General features: G+C 43.4%; 1 long non-coding RNA gene across 1 annotated transcript in view; it reads left to right on the top strand.

The window, feature by feature from the left end:
* Nucleotides 1–21,267, top strand: part of LOC123353450 — a 142,471-nt gene extending 121,204 nt beyond the window's left edge. The window contains exons 4-5 of the long non-coding RNA XR_006574503.1: nt 18,287–18,365; nt 21,142–21,267. This is a non-coding gene — a long non-coding RNA (uncharacterized LOC123353450). The remainder of the gene's footprint in view (nt 1–18,286; nt 18,366–21,141) is intronic.
* The last annotated feature ends 1,826 nt before the right edge of the window (nt 21,268–23,093 follow it).

Here is a 23,093-nt window from a genome sequence, read left to right as displayed (position 1 = left end):
ATAATTTAATTTACCATAAGTTACCACACTTTAGTGTCTAACATACTGTAGAATTAGAATAGGAACTAGAGGCAATACCTCAGATATTGCTGTGTAGTAAATGCTGGTAGATGTAGAGTGCTTAATGGCAACCAGCATACCAGAGTTATTAGGACTACATTGTCTAAGAATGTTAGAGACCTCAATTTAAAAAAAAAAGTGATTAGTAATTTGGGGGACCTCAGATTTTGGATACGTTACTTGACAATTTAAAGGGCCCTGATTTTCAGAGGGTGATCAGTACTTTCTGAAAATGAGGCCTCTTTAAGGTGTCTCAGGTTAAGTATCTCAAAACTCGGGCACCCAAAACCACTAGTCAGTTTAAAAAAAAATAGGCCAGAGAGCTCAATGAGTGGTAAAAAAGAATCCACTCATAGGTATAAATGCGACAGCTGTTATAGTCAAACCCTCATGATGGTTTGTAACTGCAGCAAAGATTAATAGAATCAGTATTTAGAGAGGATATAGAATCTCTCAGGATCAAAAATGTTTTAAAGACATTATGGCAAAAGGAAAAACATTTAATGAAGCCTATAGAATAGCATGAAACCTGGATATCAAACAGTGACAATACTGATTCTGCTGTCTTTAACATCTTATTTAATTCAATTTCTGTTTAAAAAATCTTCAAAGGGCCTTATATTTTTGTAAACGACATCATTCCAGATTTCTCTCTAAATCATCCCAGTGCATTTTTGGATGCCATTCATAGGGAGAAACAAGTAGTGCACACATCAACTTTATCTTAATCCTTAACCTTACACATGACAGTGAAGAGCAAGCATCTCTGATGTTCTGCATCATATATTTAATTTCTAAGAACTTTAAATCTCATGGAAATGACAAAAGTAACTGACACATCTATAAAATAGGACATCAATCAGATTCTCCCTGCTTTTGAATCACAGTAACAAAGGGAACATTTTCAAATAGGAAACTGTCTCTTTTATTTATAGATATTCAACTGGAAATAAGGTGATCATAAAATGTTCCTTCCATATCTTTTTCACTGTATGAAAATAGGGTTACAGATCAATTGATTTATCATCACACTCGATTAGGTGACTCTCCTACTATCTCTATTGTGACAGTAGGCAGGACTTGTATAGATCTTTCATTAGAGAAGTCATTGAAAAGCTAAGGTTCACTGCATGCCTAAATGGCTTGTAGATGATCCATTAGGCCATCAACTAACCATTAATATTGTTTAACCTCAAACCTTACAGATTAAATGAATTATTGTCATGTTATCCGGACAAAATAACCTTAGCCACCTTAACAAGTATATAATTATGTGAATGTACTATCATCCAATTCCATTAAACTGCGGGGTTCATGTTCAGGCTGTGAGAGGGGAGCTGAGTACACATCACCTCCAGGATTAACACTAATGGAATTTAGGTGCTTCAGTCACTGATATACTGTGTGGTACATGAATCCCCATGGGTCTGGGCTTGTCCAACTATTGTCTGCACAGAATAATATCTTACAAGATTGTTTCATTTCTTGTCCAAATATTGTACTCAATCTGCTCTTATTTATTATTAGGCCATGTCTACACTACAAAATAATGTCAACCTAAATTACATTGGCATACAGATGCTGCAGTTATTACATCGCTTGTGCGTGTGCACACTACACTCTTGGTTCTAGCGGCATGTGTCCCCACTAGGAGTGCTTGTATCGATGCAGAATGCAGTGTATCATGGGTAGCTATCCCACAGTGAAACTCACCACCATCCAGCGCAGGGTGTTTTGGGAAGTTTTTGCAGTGCTTCATGGGGCCAAAACAAGTGGTGTAAGGGTGACTGGGAATATGGGTTCAACTTCCCATAATGCAGTGTTCTCCATCCCATAATTTCATTTCCATCCCATAATATGTCATACTTATTTTCAAAATCCCCTCAAACTTGCATCTCTCTCCTCGCAATCTGCCATCTCTGCACTGTTGTCATGAGCATTGCAAACACAGGGCATCTGATCCAGCAGTATTTGTAGAACCGCAGGAAAAGCTGCTAGGAACATGACAATTCCATGGAAGCTAGATTGCCGTGGGACATAGAAAGAAACAATTCAAGGCTGTTGACGGCATTCACGGAGCAGCTTCAGATGGTGAAGCACCAGTTCTGGGCCTGAGAAACAAGCACTGACTGGTGGGATCGCATTGTCATGCTTATCTGTCAGGACTGGCTGGACTGCAGTGGAGTCAAAATCATGTCCTGGCTTGCTGCACAGCTGGATCCCCTGGTCATCTGTCCCCCATATTCCTCCTCCTCTCCCTTGCCCACCTCCACCTCCTTGCTGTTCATAGTGGGGGCCTATGACTCAGTCTCCTCCAAAGTATCCACAGGGCTTTTGCGGGGGTGGGGTCTCTACCAAGGATGGAATGCAGCTATTTGTAGAGGTGGCAGGTCTGTGGCTCTTCACAAAATTGATTCTTAGTGTCCATTGCCTGCTGGCATGCCTGCCACAGGTCCTTGGCTTTCAAGTGGCACTGCTGCTGGTCCCTGTTGTAGCCCTTTTCCTGCATGGCTTGAGCAATCTGTTCATAGATGTTGATGTTTCTACATGTGGACAAGGGGGATCCGGTGGACATAGTGTACTTGGATTTCCAGAAAGCCTTTGACAAGGTCCCTCACCAAAGGCTCTTACGTAAATTAAGCTGTCATGGGATAAAAGGGAAGGTCCTTTCATGGATTGAGAACTGGTTAAAGGACAGGGAACAAAGGGTAGGAATTAATGGTAAATTCTCAGAATGGAGAGGGGTAACTAGTGGTGTTCCCCAAGGGTCAGTCCTAGGACCAATCCTATTCAATTTATTCATAAATTATCAGAAGAAAGGGGTAAACAGTGAGGTGGCAAAGTTTGCAGATGATACTAAACTACTCAAGATAGTTAAGACCAAGGCAGATTGTGAAGAACTTCAAAAAGATCTCACAAAACTAAGTGATTGGGCAACAAAATGGCAAATGAAATTTAATGTGGATAAATGTAAAGTAATGCACATTGGAAAAAATAACCCCAACTATACATACAACATGATGGGGGCTAATTTAGCTACAACGAGTCAGGAAAAAGATCTTGGCGTCATCGTGGATAGTTCTCTGAAGATGTCCACGCAGTGTGTAGAGGCGGTCAAAAAAGCAAACAGGATGTTAGGAATCATTAAAAAGGGGATAGAGAATAAGACTGAGAATATATTATTGCCCTTATATAAATCCATGGTACGCCCACATCTCGAATACTGTGTACAGATGTGGTCTCCTCACCTCAAAAAAGATATTCTAGCACTAGAAAAGGTTCAGAAAAGGGCAACTAAAATGATTAAGGGTTTAGAGAGGGTCCCATATGAGGAAAGATTAAAGAGGCTAGGACTCTTCAGCTTGGAAAAGAGAAGACTAAGGGGGGACATGATAGAGGTATATAAAATCATGAGTGATGTTGAGGAAGTGGATAAGGAAAAGTTATTTACTTATTCCCATAATACAAGAACTAGGGGTCACCAAATGAAATTAATAGGCAGCAGGTTTAAAACAAATAAAAGGAAGTTCTTCTTCACGCAGCGCACAGTCAACTTGTGGAACTCCTTACCTGAGGAGGTTGTGAAGGCTAGGACTATAACAATGTTTAAAAGGGGACTGGATAAATTCATGGTGGCTAAGTCCATAAATGGCTATTAGCCAGAATGGGTAAGAATGGTGTCCCTAGCCTCTGTTCGTCAGAGGATGGAGATGGATGGCAGGAGAGAGATCACTTGATCATTGCCTGTTAGGTTCACTCCCTTTGGGGCACCTGGCATTGGCCACTGTCGGTAGACAGATACTGGGCTAGATGGACCTTTGGTCTGACCCGGTACGGCCTGTCTTATGTTCTTATGTTCTTATGTTCAGCTGGATCAGAGCTGTGCCTGCATAGCCTCTTCTCCCCACAGACCCAGGAGATCCAACACCTCCTGTGAACTCTGGGTGTCTGCAGTGTGTAGCCAGCATGGTCAACTAGGCAGTTGCAAAAAACAATGGAGAGCTGCTAGGAATGCTCGCCAAGTTGGGTGACCAAGGAAAAGGAATTAAAAAAATTTGCAGGGCTTTAAAGGGGAAGGGTGGCTTCTTGTCCACCTGACCCTTGGGCAGTGGTGCAGAGTTTACAACAGTGACCAGAGCAGTCACTGTGGGACAGCTTGTGGAGGCCAGTAACAGTCAATGTAAGTAACACAATGTCTACATTGACACTGCGTCAACCTAACTCCATTGACCTTGACTCTACAACTCCAGGGGAGGTGGTGTTATTAACTTGGCATAGCAGGGCAGTTATGTTGGCGAGAGTGAAATTTAAGTGTAGACACATCCACATCCACAGCTAGGTAGACATAAAATGCCTTGCACGGCCTACATTTGAGACATTAGTTTTACTTATAAAATGGCCTTACCTATCTCATCAAAGCACCTGAGCCTCAGCACAGGCATGTAGAATACAATAAGGATAAGCAATAATTAATGGAGAAGGCTTTTAAAATTTTACTTTTAATATTTTCAGATTCCCAAATTCTATATGTATATGACATAATGGTTTGCTTAAATGGCAATAAACCAAGAGTATAAAAAAAAACAGAGGCATATGTTCTGAGAAATAAAATAAACATATGTCCATGTGTTTCCCTTGGAATGGAGGAAACAAAATCCTGATTATTATCAATAATATAAACAAAATACGTTGCAAGCTTTATACAGAACATAATCTAAGCAACAAACTTGGATTATTGCATTGCTGATATCCCAGCAGGTCAGCTATAATGAATGCACCAGTTCTCACACATAATTTTTTATATGATAACTTGCTTTCAAGTGAAGCAGTCAATAAACTCATTTGCAGGCACATTTCTCCACAGGAAAAAAATAACCATAATACAAAATAGACTGTTTCTTTTGGATGTACAAGAAAACAGCAAATGCTGGGGAAAAAATAAACACATAAATTTAGTGGCAGATGTGCAAGAAGAAATAAGAAGTGACTAGAATATGCAATTATTGCAAGATATAAATACGATCTACAGTTCCTATAAAATAATGGTCAGAATATTGCACTGGGTGCTGTATAGTATGTATATAAGAAAGTGTAAATTATGTTTGCCAATCTATCAAGCAAAATGTAACCCCATACTTCATAGCTTCATAGATTACAAGGCCAAAAGGGACCACTGTGATAATCTCTAGTCTGACCTCCTGTATAACACAGGCCATAGAACTTTCACAAAATAATTCCTAGAGAAAATCTTTTAGAAAACATCCAATCTTGGTTTAAAAATTGTCAGTGATGGAGAATCCACCACTGTCCTTGGTAAATTGTTCCAATGGTTAATTAACCTCACTATCAAAAATATACACCTTATTTCCAGTCTGAATTTGTCTAGGCTCAGCTTCTAGCCTTTGGATAGTTTTATACTTTTCTTTTCTATGTTGAAAAGCCCATTATTCAATATTTGTTTTCCATGTAGATTCTTATAGACTGCAATCAAGTGACCCCTTAACATTTTCTTTATTAAGATAAATAGATTGAGCTCTTTGAGTCTGTTACTATAAGGCAGGGGTCAGCAACCTCTGGCATGCAGCTCACCAGGGTAAGCACGCTGACGGGCCGGGCCAGTTTGTTTATCTGCCGCTTTGGCAGGTTCAGCGGACCGTGGGTCCCACTGGCCACGGTTCGCCGTCCCAGGCCAACGGGGGCACCGGGAAGTGGCGTGGGTGAGGGATGTGCTGGGTTATTTAATTATTCTTGTGGCTCTTCACTAAACCCTCTCCAATATATCAACATCGTGTAGGCACCAAAACTGGACACAGTACTCCAGCAGCAGTCACATCAGTTCCAAACACAGAGGTAAAATAACCTCTCGCGTTTCCTACTCAAAGTTCCCCTGTTTATTCATCCCAGGATCACACTCTTTTGGCTACAGTGTCACATGAGCACACTGGGAGTTCATGTACAGCTGATTATTCATCCCAACCCCTAAATCCTTTTCAGAGTGACTGCTTCCCTAGATAAAGTAAGTACAGTATAAAGTAAGTAAGTCCTGTAAGTACAGCCAACATTCTTTGTTCTTAGATGTATATATTTAAATATAGCTGAACTAAAATGCATATTGTATGCTTGCACTCGGTTAAAGCTTTAACATTTCCTACACAAATTCAGTTCTAGGGTATGATAGCTATCTGAAGCATATTTTAAGGAACAAAGAGGTTTGGATGTCTATCATGCAAGTCATAAATGTTGTAAAATCTTTTCAAGTCAAGCTGGTAGCCTTTTTAAAGGGCCCAGACTACCAGACCTAAAAAAGCAGGTTAGGTTTTTTTATCTTGCATGAAATACAATGTATATCCACATACCCTCCCGATAAAGCTCTGTATAAAGGAATGTTATAAAAAGAGAGTTAATGTACAGAGCCATACCTTTCAAATCAGTGCCAGGTAGCTGGTTGCATGCGGCCCATAATCTGATTGCAGCCATGAGACATTTTGCTGATGTTGACTGTCCGTAGGCACGGCCCCCCGTAGCTTCCAATGGTTGCGGCTCATCATTGGGAGTTGCGGTAAGCCAAGCAGCGGCCAGCTCGTTATTGCAGCCCACAGTTTCCCGCAGCTCCCATTGGCCAGGAACGGTGAACCGCGGCCACTGGGAGCTGCGGGGGGCTGTGCCTGCGGACAGTCAACATCAGCAAAATGTCTTGCGGCCTGCTATCAGATTACCCTGATGGGCTGCAGGTTGCCCACCACTGTTTCAAATACTTTTTAATTATTTTCAGTACACCGTCTGGGCAATAATACATATCCATGGAATCATGCAAATACTTCTTTGCTGAATATATGTCCTATACTCTATAGTACTGAATGGGTTGAAATATACTTTGCTGGTGTTAGACGTCACAATACAGTAGACTTATGAGAGCATGCCCTCATTTTATCCAATTAGAAAATTGCTTTTGAACCTACTGATTAACACAACTTTATGTTATATGTATGAAAGAGAAAATTTGCTGTACAATACCTGAAGAACAGTGTTATTTATAGGGTACATAAAAATGTGGTTTAGCTCTTAGAAGTGACTCTGTGAAAACGGAATCATTCAGTTCCATGTTTACTGTTTCTCTCTGACTTCCATATCAAATATGTTCAGCTTACAGAACTGTTTGTAAAACTGATAAATAGCTTACACTGCCCCATGTTGATAATGACTGAGTGCTGAGGGCTAGCACTTGAGTCAGCACTCTGGTCACTCTTAGTATTAATTAGGTCCCCCTGGACAGAAGTATACCTGACTACCAGGCCAGATTGGGGCTAGTGAGTCAATGAGCCAATTAGCCCATTAACAGGGAAACTGTATAAAAGGGAATAGGAAGGAAGGGGAGGAAACAAAAGGCTTACAAAGAGAGTCCTCTGAGTAAAGACACCTTCCCCCCACTCTCCCTTTATGATCAAGGGGTTTAGAAAGTTCAGACACAGTGTGTTTAGGTGTGGAGACACTCCTATGTATTGGTGGAGGCATTAAAACACTGTAAATAAATTACCCAGTGGTATTTACAAGCAAGAAATCTGTGTTCATGGACGAGGTGGGTGAGTAGCACGCCTCCCTGTCACATCCACCCATTGAGATGATAATGTGCTAATCCATACTCACAGATATAGAAAGAAATATTTGTTACATATCAATAAGTTTGGGGCATCAGTTATCAAGACCAATGGTTCCGTAGCTACAATATAGCACTAGGCTACAGTTCAGCAAAGTATTTAAATACGTGCCTCACTTTAATCACGTGAGTATTTCCCAGTGAATTCAACAGCAACAGATTTAATGATCTACTGGCTCCTTCAGTAGAAAGCAATGTAAGTAGTAAACAGCCCCATAGAGACCAGTTGAAGAATTCTAATAGAGTCTACTGGAATTTCCACAAAGATATATGAAGTGGAAAACATAGATGGAGACACAAAGTAGAACATAAGGTGGTTAAAAACACTACAACAGAGTGTTGTTTGTTTGTTGGATTGACTTTAAGCTGTCATGGTCATTCCTGGAACCTTATAACTAGGGGAAATCTCCAATAGAGCAGTTTAATTTGGCATAACAGGCTTTAAGATCTAGCTTGAAATCAGTCAACGAGTAATAGTGCTGAATTGTGAATGAGATTTTAGTTTGTTTTTACTTAGTATCACAATTTTCCCATAGTTTCTTGGTTCTAAATATAACATGCCAGTGACGTGCTGGAGTGGGTTCATGGGAACCCCTTGTTAAAATTCTGCCATCATACCGAATAGAATTTTGGGATGATTTCCCTCCCTTCAAAGGAGTCACCCTCTACCTCCTGCGATACTGCAAAATCATCTCTACGAGAGAGCATTTTTATCCTGGGTCTCCTAAAATATCTCTAAAGAGCAAATCTTTTGCCTTTGAATTGCACTGTCATATGTTTTCAAAACAATTCAGATTTTCCTAGAAGGCCTTCATTTTACTCTGCCCCACTTCAAATTGTGCCGGATGAACACTGTGGTATATTCGCAATATGTTCAGCCTGGCTCCAGTTTAGCAAGGAATTGTAAGTAAATGGAGTTACTCACATGCTTAAAGTACAAGCATTACCAGTAAGCTTGTTTGCTAATTGTTGTTCCCTCTCTCTCTTTTTGCAGACATGGTAAAATATTTTTATTTCAATGGGAGTACAAATTAATATAAATTGCCCTTTTCCTGCACCAACCTGTATGCTAATACAAGCACCCCTCATATTGTACATACAGGTTTATCACAGGAAAAGGTTTGTTGGAGCCCCTTGATAAAACATTGGCAATATTGGCATGCTTAGGCCAATGCAAAAAGAAAGGTCACAAAATTTCCTGGATCATTTTTAAGTAGAGACAGTGGGAAAATTTTTGAAATTTCAGTGAAAAGTGTGTGTGGGGGAATTATGGTATATGTTTTAATGGACATTTCTTTCAATTTTTTAAATAATGTTATTATTTTCCCTTTTCAAATAGAGAAGTCTTTTGGGCACTTTACCTTACACTCAGTTGTGAATTTAACATGGCTAATAAGGATAAGATTAGTCCAGAGATATTTAGTTGCATGGCTCTGCAAATCAAATAGATAGGTAAAAAATGGGAAGCAAGAAATTAATATCAGCTTCATTTCATCTCTCATTAAAGCTGATGTACTACCAGAAATTATAATTAAATAAGACTCCCACAGACTTTGATACACAGCTTTTCTGATTCCCAAAGAAAACTGGTGATACTTTGACAGAAGCTGGTCCATAAGCAGCCCTTTCATTTGACTCTTCTTTTATAAAACCATCCCCCAATATTTTGAACCAACATAATTTAAACAATTTAAGGAAGAAATGACAACAATTACATATGTAAAATCTGAAAACACTGATCTTGTCAAACTAAATTTGAACAACTTCCTTTGACTTTGTATCTGAGGGAGAATTTTGTGCTAACTCTTGAGTGCTAAATTTGTATGTAGATCTTGGCTACACCAGAGATTCTGTCTACACTAGGAGTTTCACTACGTGGGACGTATTCAAACAATTTACTGTTCCTCTGGTTCACTCATTTTAAGCACTGTTTTCCTGACCAGGGTGGACAGAGACAAACTGTTTAGCCTGAATTAGCTTAAACCATGATGTTAAACCAGTTTTTTAAACTGTTCCATGATTAAAGGCTCAGTAAAGATGGGGCCTAACAGTTGTGTAAAAAGGGATGTAGCCATAAAGCTCACTACTGGTTACACTTCTGAAATTATGCCTTTTAAAGCATTACGTACTGGCAAAAAACAGATGAAGCTAACTGTGACATCTGCAGGAATTTCTCATTGAAGTGCTGGTCTCTGTTACCTGCTCTAATGTGCTCTCAAGAAGTGCTTCTGCACTTTCCTACAGGATAAGGAAAGCATTAATGACTTCAATTAAGCAGTGTGAATATCAGTGAGACATCTGTGTTATTTTTCCAGGTCAATAAGAATATGAATGGAAACTACAAAGATAGGAATTGAGAGGCAAACGGGTATGATTTCTTGTGTAATTTCTGCTATTTTAAATGAAAGGCTTAGATGGAATTTACTCTTTTCTTTCATAAAATACAAAAAACATCATTTTGAGGTAATCTCTCCCATACCTTCCCTTCCTTCATCCTTTCCTAGCAATAGGAAGGCAGAGAGTAAACTGTTGCCATGTGGGTCAGAAAACTGAACTCTATTTCGATGTACCTTTTTGCAATGTTTATGATACGTTTATGGAGGGGATGGTATAATGGGATAGCCTAATTTTGGCAATTAATTTGTCTTTGACTACTAGCGGCAAATATGCCCAATGGCCTGTGATGGGATGTTAGATGGGGTGGGATCTGAGTTACTACAGAGAATTCTTTCCTGGGTGTCTGGCTGGTGAGTCTTGCTCACATGCTCAGGGTTTAGCTGATTGCCATATTTGGGGTCTGGAAGGAATTTTCCTCCAGGGCAGATTGGCAGAAGCCCTGGGGGTTTTTCGCCTTCCTCTGCAGCCTTGGGCACGGGTCACTTGCTGGAAGGTTCTCTGCATCCTGAAGTCTTTAAACCATGATTTGAGGACTTCAATGGCTGAGATACAGGTTTGAAACAGGAGTGGGTGGGTGAGATTCTGTGGCCTGCATTGTGCAGGAGGTCAGACTAGATGATCATAATGGACCCTTCTGACCTTAAAGTCTATGATTCTATGAATGTATTTGGCTGGGTATGTGATTTAAAGGTAAACAAGTGGACAAAGACCTGATCCTACAAAAAGAACCAAGCAGGTAGATTCATGTCCTCATGTGGAACCGTGCTGAAAACAGCAGAACTCTGCGAAGGCACAGGGATTTGCCTACATGGTTCTCTTTGAAAGAACAGGGCCTAAGACATTTATTGATTTTATTACATTTTTTAAAAATGTCTTAATTTTATTTAGTCCTCACTGAGGTCCGGTCTACACTACGCCAGCCACTCAACTCCAGAGGATGGACAAGCAACAGAAGGCTGTCATTCAAACAGCTTTGATTTGTAATGTGGCTACAATAAGCAATGTGGCCTTGTCCTTCCCTCCTCCCCGACATCACCCGGGCTACCTTTTACTAGTCAGCGTTGTCAGTGATCTCATTTGTTAAAATAAATAATGAATGAATGGATTCAAAACAATAGTGACTTTATTTCCTTTGCCAGTTGCGGTTGAAGGTGGGAGGGGGATTGGATTACAGGGAAGTACATTCAACAAAGGGGGCGGTTTTGCATCAAGGACAAACACACACAACTGTCACATTGTAGCCTGGTCAATCATGAAACTGTTTTTCAAAGCCTCTGTGATACGCAGAGTGCCTAGCTGTGCTCTTCTAATTGCCCTGGTGTCTGGCTGTTCAAAATTGGCTGCCAGGCGATTTGCCTCAACCTCCCATCCCGCCATAAATGTCTCCCCCTTACTCTCACAGATATTATGGAGCACACAGGAAGCAGCAATAACATAGGGAATATTGGTTGCACTGAGGTCCAACCTATTCAGCAAACAATGCCAGCACCATTTTAAACATCCAAAGGCACGTTCTACCACCATTCTGCACTTGCTCAGCCTATAGTTGAACTGCTCCTTACTGCTGTCCAGGCTGCCTGTATATGGCTTCCTGAGCCATGGGAGCAAGCGGTAGGCTGGATCCCCAAGGATAACTATTGGCATTTCAACATCCCCAACAGTAATTTTCTGGTCTGGGAAGAAAGTCTCTTCTTGTAGCTTTTCAAACAGCCCAGAGTTCTGAAAGATGTGAGTGTCATGCACCTTTCTCAACCATCCCACATTGAGGTCGATAAAACGGCTCTTGTGATCCACCAGTGCTTGCAACACCACTGAGAAGTACCCCTTGCGGTTTATGTACTGTTTGGCAAGGTGGTCTGGTGCCAAGATAAGGATATGCATTCCGTCTATCGCCCCACCACAGTTAGGGAACCCCATTGCAGCAAACCATCCACTATGACCTGCACATTTCCCAGAGTTACTACCCTTGTTAGCAGAAGGTTATTGATTGCCTTGGCTACTTGGATCACAGCAGCCCCCATGGTGGATTTGCCCACTCTGAATTGATTCCCGACTGACCGGTAGCAGTCAGGTGTTGCAAGATTCCACAGGGCTATCACCACTCGCTTCTCAACTGTCAGGGCAGATCTCATCTTGGCATTCCTGTGCTTCAGGGTGGGGGAAATCATCCCATACCTGCAACACTGTGCGGTCCCACCAGTCTGTGCTTGTTTGCCGGGCCCAGAATCAGCGTTCCACTGTATCAACCTGCCCCAATGCCACCATGATGTCCCAATTGCCACATCCTGTGCTTTCCGGAATGTCTGTGTCCATGTCCTCCTCAATCATCCTCGTGTTGGTGGCTCCTAGCCAGGCTCTGCACATACTGCAGGATAATGCATGAGGTGTTTACAATGCTCACAAAAGCAGCGCACAGCTGAGCAGGCTCCATGCTTGCCATGCTATGGCGTCTGCAGATAATCCAGGGAAAAAAGCATGAAACTATTGTTTGCCGTTGCTTTCAAGGAGGGAGGGAGGGAGGAAGGGGAAACTGATGACATGTACCCAAAATCACCCGCGACAATGTTTTTGCCCCATCAGCCATTGGGAGCTTAACCCAGAATTCCAATGGGTAGCGGGGACAGTGGGATAGCTACCCACAGTGCACCACTCCATGAGTCGATGCTAACCACAGTATTGAGGACACCCTCCGCTGACCTACTGTGCTTAGTGGGGACATACATGATCGACTGTATAAAAACGCTTTCTAAAGATCGATTTCTATAAAATCAACATAATTTCATAGTGTATACATGCCCTGAGTTACAGCATTACCTGGCTGATGATACCCCAATCCTCCCTCCTCCAGTCCTCTCCCAATGATCTCATTACTCCTTCATTACGTTTTGTATGATTAAAGTATATGCTCTTCAGGGCCATATATTTTTATCTGTTTTGAGTGGTGTCTTTTGAGTGCTGTGTAAAACAGAGCATAGGCATTCAGCCAGGCAGCTGTCAGTTTCACCAGCTCAACTGACCAATAGCTCCTTCGAGTGGCCAGACTGCAAAATGAGAATAAAAAGCCATTTTTCTCAGAGAGTGGGGAACTAAATAGAGAAGGACATCAAGATAGGACTTGAAAACAGGGATATCCCCAATTATGCAATAATGTTAGCAACCTGGATATACAGAATCTTCTTAGCTGGCTAGCATTTATGTCATAGTCCTGTCAATAATGCTCATGACATATATGAATCTTAATAGTTTGCTTAACTTATTTGTAAATTCTATTATAAGCTAATAATAAAATACTATAGCCAATACATTTTAATCCAAGTTTCTCAGACTATGGTAGAAAGATTAAGTGATTTGCCAAAGGCTGCAGTTAGCAAAGAGTTACAATCAGAGAGGGTACTAGAACTCAGAACTCTCCGATGCCCTGTTTTGTGCTCAGACCACTGGACCATACTTCTTCTATGCCCCAGTTCAGCAGTCTATCCTTTTTCAGCATAGCACGTTGTCATAGGTCTCACCCCCACTCTGAACTTTAGGGTACAGATGTGGGGACCTGCATGAACACCTCTAAGCTTAACTACCAGCTTAGATCTGGTCTCACTGCCACCACTTCCAAATACTCCCTTATCTGGATAGTCTTGAGAGACTTCTTCACCGAGTCCCTGGTGAACACTGATCCAACTCCTTGGATCTTAACAGAAGGAGAATTTAATCATCCCCCCTCTTTTCCCCTATCAATTCCTGGTGAGTCCAGATCCAATCCCCTTGGATCTAAAAAACAGGGAAAAATCAATCTGGTTCTTAAAAAGAAGAGTTTTAATTAAAGAAAAGAAAGGTAAAAGAAAAAAAACCTCTGGGAGACAGCATACAAGCTGATCTCTCAGACAACAGATTTAAAACACAGGATGTTCCCCTGGGCAAAAACCTTAGTAAACACAAGAAAACCCCCAATTTGATTACTCCCCTAATTGCACAAAGACAAGTTACAAAAGAAAAGAAACATAAACCTATTTATTCTTTTCTAAAACTTACTACTCTGATAAGAGGCTGGTTCCTTGATCTTTTCCACTCCAGTTGAAACTGAAACTGACTCTAAACAAAGGAAACTTCCCTCCTTCCTTTTGAAACATCTTGTTCCCCCATTGATTCCTCTGGTCAGGTGTCAGCTGGGCTAGGTGAACTTCTTAACCCTTTACAGGTAAAAGAGGCATTAACCCTTAACTATCTGTTTATGACACACCTAAGCACATAGCACATAAGTCCCATTGCCTAAAATTACCTACATGCTGAGTGCATTGCTGACTAAAGATGGACTTATGCATATTTTGCTGAATTAAAGCCTTAAAGTTATTCTGTAGTCATTCAGAAACAAACTATTTATCGTGTCTGAATGCTTGTTTCCTTTTAAAAAATATATCTGCAGTACCTATACTTTTCATACAAATATTTAGACATTTTCATAAGTAATGTTGAAACTATAGTTATAAACTATATAATTAAAGCTTTTAAATACAAGTTACAGTGTAGATTGTTTCAAAATGTAAATTTATGTCGTACTTTATACACTGGGAATTTTCTTCCACTTGCTCCGGGTAAATTACTCTCTTCATATAAAGGTCCATAAAGGAAAGAAGCAATACCTGCCAAAAGCCCAGGAATTTGGGACATCCATAGAAAAGTACATTCAAATGTGTATATATAAGATGTCATGAGTACTTCACTCACCAGGCAAAGCTCTAGCCAAAAAAGAATGCCTACTGTTTCTCTATCAAGGGCAGTGCACTCAGAAGCCAGACAAAAGCAACCCAGGGAGGCTGACCACATGCATTCAGCAATAAAGGTTGCTATGCAACCTCTTGTGAGAGTTTGCCAGCAACAGATGGACTTTTTGAATAGAATTAATGCCCTTTAAATCCATATTTTAAATACTATTCAAGAATATTGCCTCATACTCTATTAAACATTGTCATAATTAAAAATATACAATATAGAAACATAGGCAATTATTATTTACCTGCTGTGCTAAGTTATAGCTATATATCTACTGATAGCAATGAAAACAATAATATCAGATGGAATTTCTCTATTTTTTTCTTCTTCTTGATTGAATCGCTGATGTTGAGAAACTCAGGTTGAATGTACATGATCGTGCACTGCTGAGGTCAAAGGGAGTTGCACCTGCCTTAAATGGGCAAGGGGTCATCCAGTACATTCTTTACTGCTTTACCCTGATCTTATATGCAAATGTTCAATGGACAGAGTGCTTTAATTTCAGCGACACTGGTATATGTTATTTCTTCTTCAGCCACTGTAGCGCATGGCTTCCGAACATCTTATAAAAAGTACTTTTCACTGTAATGTTAAAAACTACATAACAAGAAATGAATATTTCATGTATGTTTGTAAGAGTATTTTATATACATGTTCCTGACCACTTTAAAATGCTGAAAAAATTCTCTCAGTAATGATCCTGCTTTTAGGACAGATGTAATCTATACTAGGACATTTCTGATGGAGCAATAAATGGCCCAATTAATTAGTTCCCAAACAATGTCAATGCAAGACTATTCATCAGGTGAGGGCAGAATTCTAATCTTAGCTATGCTGAATTGATTTGTGCACTATTCTCTTCTTGACTAGTATTATGCTCTTTCCAGATGAGTAGAATTCCAACTGACATCAACAGGAGGCTGGGATTTTAGAGACAATATTCATCTTATATATTGTCAATAACAAATCATGACAAACCAACCTAATTTCCTGGCCTAGTGGATAGGGGGAAGAAGTAGCTGTGATATATCTTGATTTTAGTCAGGATTTTGACATGGTCCCTCATGACATCCTCATAAGCAAACTAGGGAAATGTGGTTGAGATGAAATTACTATAAGGTGGGTGTGCAACTGGTTGAAAGACTGTACTGAAAGAGTAGCTATCAGTGATTCACTGTCAAACTGAGATGACATATCTAGTGGGATCATACAGGGGTCAGTCCTAGGCCCAGTACTTGTCACAATCTTTATTAATGACTAAGATAGTGGAGTGAAGAGTATGTTTATAAAATTTGAGTATGACACCAAGATGTGATGAGTTGCAAGCACTCTGGAGAGCAGAATTAGAATTCAAAATGACCTTGACAAATTGGAGAATTTGTTTGAAATTAACAAGATTTAATAGTGTTAATAGTAGTGTCATATATAAAACATGAAGTAATTATCCCTATCTACTTGGCACTAGTGAGGTTTTAGCTGGAGTATTGTGTCCAGTTCTGGGTGTCACACTTTAGGAAAGATGTGAACAAACTGGAGAGAGTCCAAAGGAGAGCAACAAAGATGATAAAATGTTTAGAAATGAGGAATGACCAATGAGGTAAGGTGAAAGCTAGGCATGTTGAGTTTTGAGAAAAGAAGATTGAGGGGGAACCTGATAAGTTTTAGGATAGTGATCAATAGTTCTCAATATCCACTGAAGATTGGGCAAGAAGTAATGGGTTTAATCTGCTGCAAGGGAGATTTAGGTTAGATATGAAGAAGAGCTTTCTAACTAAAAGGGTAGTTAAGCTCTGAAATAGGCTTCTGAGGGAGATTGTGAAATCCATATCATTGGAGGCTTTTAACAATAGGTTGGTCCAACACCTGTCAGGGATGGTTTACTTGGTCCTGCCCCAATTTGGGGGGCTGGGCTTGATGGCTTCTGACAGTTCCTTTCAGCCCTATATTTCTATGATTGTCTGACAGCTATTTAATATTGAATTAATCATGACTAGTCATCTCTCTTGTGAAACCACTACATAGTCAGTTAAAAGGAAGATCCAAATACTATTATAGTTTTCCATTTTTGGTGCTGATCTTACAATCTAGGTTTTTATATCATGACTATCACCAAGATGTGAAGAATGTGGGAGCTATCTTTATTATTTTTTAATACTGGGTGAACCTGTATTTGTTTATAAGTGGGAGATGTCTATATGGAACATTACAGGGTAACTCAGCCCTGGGGGATCTGTAGGACTACAGAAAGGTAGACAGTGGGTGTAGTTAACCACAATCAAAAATACCTGACACATAATACAGGTGACAAATTCCTCTGAAGGTTCACTCCCCATCATGCTCTGATCCACTGGTGGGCGGGTATGTCCAGTGGGTAGGGGTGAAAGCCCAGGCAGGAAATCTTAAACAAAGGGCTTGGAAACTATTTTAAAAATCAGACTGATGAAGACAGGGAGAGAAAGAGCCTGTAGAGAAACAGACTGTATCACGGTCCCAGACGCTGGGACACCCGGGATAAATTAAGCAAATGCTAAGCCAGAGGTCAGCAACCTCTGTCATGCGGCTTGCCAGGGTAAGCACCCTGGCGGGCTGGGCCAGTTTGTTTACCTGCTGCATCGGCAGGTTTGGCCAATCGCGGCTCCCACTGGTCGCCATTTGCTGTTCCAGGCCAATGGGGGTGGCGGGAAGCTGTGACCAGCACATCCCTCATCCGCGCCGCTTCCCGCCGCCCCCATTGACCTGAGATGGCGAACTGCAGTCAGTGGAAGCCGCGGTCACCCGAACCTGCTGACGCGGCAGGTAAACAAACTGGCCTGGCCCGCCAGAGCCACATGCCAGAGGTTGCTGACCCCTGTGCAAAGCATAGGTTGTGACCGAAAGCATCCCTGTATTCGCACCCTACATGCTATTGTAATAATCTTTGTACAAAATATGTCTTGTGAGAACTAATGACTCACTGGTTAATACTATTGTGTTGAAATGTATGTAGCAACATTATAAGTAAAGTTATGAAATCTCCCTGTATGAAGTTAGTAGAACATATTCAAAACCACACAGCGCCACCTAAGCAAAAGTTATTAAACAGTTCTGTCAGAATGTGTGTTTTCCTCAATTTACATATAAGTAGTAAACAGGGTCCTCAAGACCATAGAGGGAGGAAATGGCAGGAGATAAAGCAAATTTACATTACAGCAAACATAGGTGGGAAGAATTGCCTGTGGTCTTCTTCACTACTAAACTCCATGTTGCAACCTTTCCTGTTTAAATAAACTTTGCTTTGTTGGATAATCTTTGGAAGAATTCACTTCAATGGTTCACTGGACTATAAAAGAAAGGGGCAGAGAACCCCAAGTTCTCTCTCCCTCTCTCTCTCTTTCTCTTTCACTCACTCACTTATTTTCTCTTTCACCTAAGGCACAAGCACCTTTGGGAGAGACCCTGACCAAGAAAAGGGTCAGTCACTATCTTTCATCATCTTGCTGGAAGACTGAGGGTGAGAAAGGCTGTAGGGATATTAAAGAAGGTTTATATTAAACATGGTTTATATGAGAAATGATTTATTGATTTATTGTTAATTGATACTTTATAACTTAAGGTTTATGTTAGAAGTAAATTTGTGATTGTCAACATTTAGCCTCTAACCTGCAAGCCACCAGCTGTGTCTGTGTGAAGCCTACTCAAAGAGATACTTGGTATAAAACTTGTTAAGCTCGAAGAAATACTTTGTATAAAACTTGTTAAACATTAATTAACTCTAAGTAAGCCAAAACAGTAGCTGTTATAGTGTATAAATAGAGACCCCCACCCTCTGTAAGTTTTCATCTCACTTTATCTTTGATTGTTAAAAGACAGGGAGTCTCACATAAATTGGTAACACCCCAAAAAGTAAAGAGACAGTGAAATAGATGTGATTAAGATAGAGAATGTATGTGACTGAATGGTTAGGGAGTCACCAGCCTGAAGAATTCAGTGTCGGCTGAAGAAGGTGTCAAGTGGGATCAACCAGATGACTCCCGGAGGGCAAACTGGAATCCACCCACCACACCTCAAAGGAAGGAAAAACAAAACATCTAATAACATGGAGCCAGCCATCTGCTGATTGATTTAGCAACAGCAGAATGAAGCAACTCCTATGAACTAACATAGGGAAAAATCCCTATAAAACTGGACTCTAAAGAATAAAGACTTTGAGTCTATGGTTCTGCTGCCAGTCTCCAGGAGCATCAGATGCATCTGACACAGACTCGGCTCCATCCTCATGACCAAGATACCTGGCCAGTAACTTGGCATGAGCAACATCTAGGCTGGTAACTATAACATCTATAAAGAACCTGAATGAATGACTGTGTGGATGAATATGTGTGTGTGTGTGTGTGTGTGTGTGTGTATAAGGAATAAGTAGTAATAGAAATAACTAGGAAAACATTGTCTTTTGTTTTGTTATGGTATTTACAATAAATGTGGCATCTTTGCCTTATCCCTCTTAATAAGATCCTGCTGGTTTTTATTATACAGTTGAACCCTGTTATGTCGCCGGCCTAGGGGTTTGCCAAAAAGCGTCGAGATAACCGATGATCGAGATAAACCCCTATCCACCCCCCCACCCCTGAACTCCCCTGCCCTCTCTCCAACACCCCCTCCCTGCCCCCTTACCGCGGTGCCTGCACGTGGCTGGATCCGGCGAAGCGGGACGGGGAAGCGGGGCCGGGCGGCCGTGGACGGGGACCCGGAGCCGGGCAGCCAAAGAAGCGGGACCTGGTAAGCGGGCCGGGCGGCAGGCGAAGCCGGACCGGGTAAGCGGGGCCGGGCGGCAGGCGAAGCGGGGACCGGGTAAGCGGGGCCGGGCGGGCGGGCGGCAGGCGAAGCGGGGACCGGGTAAGCGGGGCCGGGCGGGCGGGCGGCAGGCGAAGCGGGGACCGGGTAAGCGGGGCCGGGCGGGCGGGCGGCAGGCGAAGCGGGGACCGGGTATGTGGGGCCGGGCGGGCGGGCGGGGACCGGGTAAGGGGGGCCGGGCGGGCGGGCGGCAGGGGACGCGGGGACCGGGTAAGCGGGGCCGGGCGGGCGGGCGGCCGGCGAGGCGGGGCCCCGGTAAGCGGGGCCGGGCGGGCGGGCGGCAGGCGAAGCGGGGACCGGGTAAGCGGGGCCGGGCGGCGGGCGGCAGGTGAAGCGGGGACCGGGTATGTGGGGCCGGGCGGGCGGGCGAGGACCGGGGAAGCGGGGCCGGGCGGGGACCGGGGAAGCGGGGCCGGGGGGGCGGGCGGCGGCGCGGGGACCGGGGGAGCGGGGCCGGGTGGACGGGCGGGCGGCGAAGCGGGGACCGGGGGAGCGGGGCGGGGTGGGGGCGGGCGGCGAAGCGGGGACCGGGAAAGCGGGGCCGGGCGGGCGGGCGGCAGGCGAAGCGGGGACCGGGGAAGCCGGGCCGGGCGGGCGGGCAGGCGGCGAAGCGGGGACCGCGTATGCGGGGCCGGGCGGGCGGGCGGCGAAGCGGGGACCGGCGAAGCGGGGCCGGGCGGGCGGGTACGCGGGGAACCGCGGGGCTGGGGACGCGGGGCTGGGGAGCCGGGGAGCGGGTGGCCGGGGACGTGGGGAGCCGGGCGGCCAGGGACGCGGGGAGCCGGGCGTCTGGGGAACAGCGCGGCTGGGGAGCCGGGGAGCGGGCGGCTGGGGACACGGTGGGTCGGGGACGCGGGGAGCCGGGCGGCTGGGGAACCGCGTGGCTGGGGAGCCGGGGCCAGGGCAGGAGTCGCGTGGCCGGGGAGGGATGCGGCAGGAGCCGGGCAGGGCCGCCGCCGGAGTTACAGTCGAACCCATTTATCTCGACCTCGGTTAGTGGCAAATTCGGCGCTCTTCTGTGCCCGAGATATTAGGGTTCGGCGAGATTAAAGAATCGACATAACCGATGAGAAACCGATAAGACAAAGAGGGAGTTTGGCGGTTCCACTTCTAAAACGTCGACTTAATAGGATTGGCAAGTTAACCGAGGTCGAGATAAATGGGTTCGACTGTATTGGTATAACAAGGCCATCTTGAACAAAAGCCTAGTACCAAAACTTGCTAAAGTTTTAGACTTAGGTGTATATTTTCACTTTTATTTGCTTATAACAATTTCTAGTTTATCTCTTATACTTGAATTAATTTAAAATCCTAAATTCTGTTGTTAATAAACTTGTTTTATTTTTTAATCTAAACCCATCCAGTGCTGTGTTTAAACTGAACTGGTTGGTAACTCCAGATAAAGTAACAAATTGTTGAAAATTGACTCTTTACAGGAGCAACAAACCTTTAACATCTGAACTTCCAGGAAAGGGCTGGACAATACAGAACACATCTTTTTGGGAAAATTCAGGACTGGGAGTGTGTTGGGATCACCCTGTAAGAAATAAAAATGCTGGTGGAAGCCAGAGAGTGGCTGGTGTGTTGCTAGCAGGCTGCTGGTGTCAGAGCTGCAGCGATACACAAACAATCAGGGTGGGACCTGCATGCAGTTGGCTGTTTGTGAGTGGCCCAGGTTGGGAGCTACAACAGCAAAGCCCTCACTGATCTACATTGCATCCCAGAATGTGATAGAGGTAAGACAGTATGTGTAAAGGCTTTTGTTGTTTTAGCCTTTTTCTCTCTCCTTTTTAATTCCTATGGACAAATAAATATTCTTGTTTTGAAGTAGCCACTTCTCCATCACTGCATTTTCATACTGGTTACATGTTCCCAGAAAAGCATGTAGCTGGATCCAAACCTAGTTGGGTTTGCTGAGACAATGCAATTGGTAAATGGGGTGATCCAGTAAAAGAATGGAAGTGAATCACAGCCTGAGGGAAGGGCAGTGAGTCACAGGCCTGTCACTTAGAAAGGGTACCCCTGCAGAGAATGACAGAGGGATCAAAGGCAGAACTCACCCCTGAACCCTAACATATGGTATCTGAGCACCTTTTAGACTTTTAGAAGTGTATTCATAGAGATAGTGGTATTTCTCTCTCCTTCCTCCAGTCTGCAAGGATTTGACACATCTTTCTTTCTTTCTTTCTTCAGGAAAGGCTGAGTGAGTTTTGCATTTTGTTCAGAAGGCACTAAAGTTCATGGCCATTCTGATCTCTTGTGGAGGTGCGTGTTAGATTGGTTGTCCAGTTACTGAGAAAGCTCTGAGTCCTGTGCATATATGAATCTCACATTTGAGATTGTTCCAGATGAGTGTATTTGACATGGCAGATTGTGATTATGATCTGTAGCTGTTTCCCCCTCAGGATCGGGGCTGCCCCCTCCTGATGGGGTAAATGGCCATAGGTCTGGGCTTCAGCCCCCTGGGTGCAGGCAGAGCAGGAAAAATAGTCTATAGCTCACAGCATCATGGCTGGAGCAATCAATAGCAGTTTGGGCTCTGGCCCCCTGGTGGGGCAGAGCACAGAAACAGTCTATAGTAAGGCTTTCTGGCCATGGGTGAGTGAGCTGTCAACCCCATGGGTGGTGTTAGCAGCAACTGATAGGGAGACCCAGGCTCACCCTACTCCACCAGGCCCCAGCCCCAGCCCGGGCCCCAACAGTGGCAGTGATTCTGCCCCGGGTCAGCAGGTAAACCGCTGGAGCACACTGCCTCACTTCCCAGCAGCAAAACTGGATCAAGGTCTGGTTTTCCTTGGCTACTTCTATGTGTAACCCACACATCTTCTGGGTGTGGTGTTCTGTCCCGTCTAGTGGCACCGAGACCACTTAAAGAGAGAGAGAGAGATAAAAAGAGTCTGCTCTACAGCCTTAGTTACCAGCCAGTTGGCTTATAGCTTATGCTGTAAGGGCTCATACACTAAGCTCTAGAGGTCCCTGGTTCAATCCCACCTGCCAACAATGGGAGTCTGTCGGTGTTACATATACTCTCTGTGAGGGGTGCTCTGTCACTGCTGGGGTGGCCAGGCAATACTTTGATTGCTGCCCAGCTCCTCGATCTCTGGTGGTCAGGGTGTGCCTTCACTCCCAGTGTCCACTCACAGGTTCTACAGAGGGCTCAGAGAGACATCTGCCTCCTTCCCTGATCCAGCCATAATTGAGCTGCAGAGCCCTGCTCTTATACTTCCAGCCCCACCTCTTCACTTCCCGTGAGGGGGTCAGGGCATGTTTTCTTGAACCCACCAGGGGGCACTAACCCCTTCAATACTGGGGAAAGGTCCTTCGGCCTCACTACATGATCATACAAGATCAGGGGTTCTCAAACTTTTGTACTGGTGACTCCTTTCAC

This window comes from Mauremys mutica, chromosome 1, assembly GCF_020497125.1.
Source record: "Mauremys mutica isolate MM-2020 ecotype Southern chromosome 1, ASM2049712v1, whole genome shotgun sequence".
Lineage (NCBI taxonomy): Eukaryota > Metazoa > Chordata > Testudines > Geoemydidae > Mauremys > Mauremys mutica.
The sequence above is the reverse complement of the archived record's forward strand: the minus strand, read 5'-3'. Positions and strand labels throughout refer to the sequence as shown.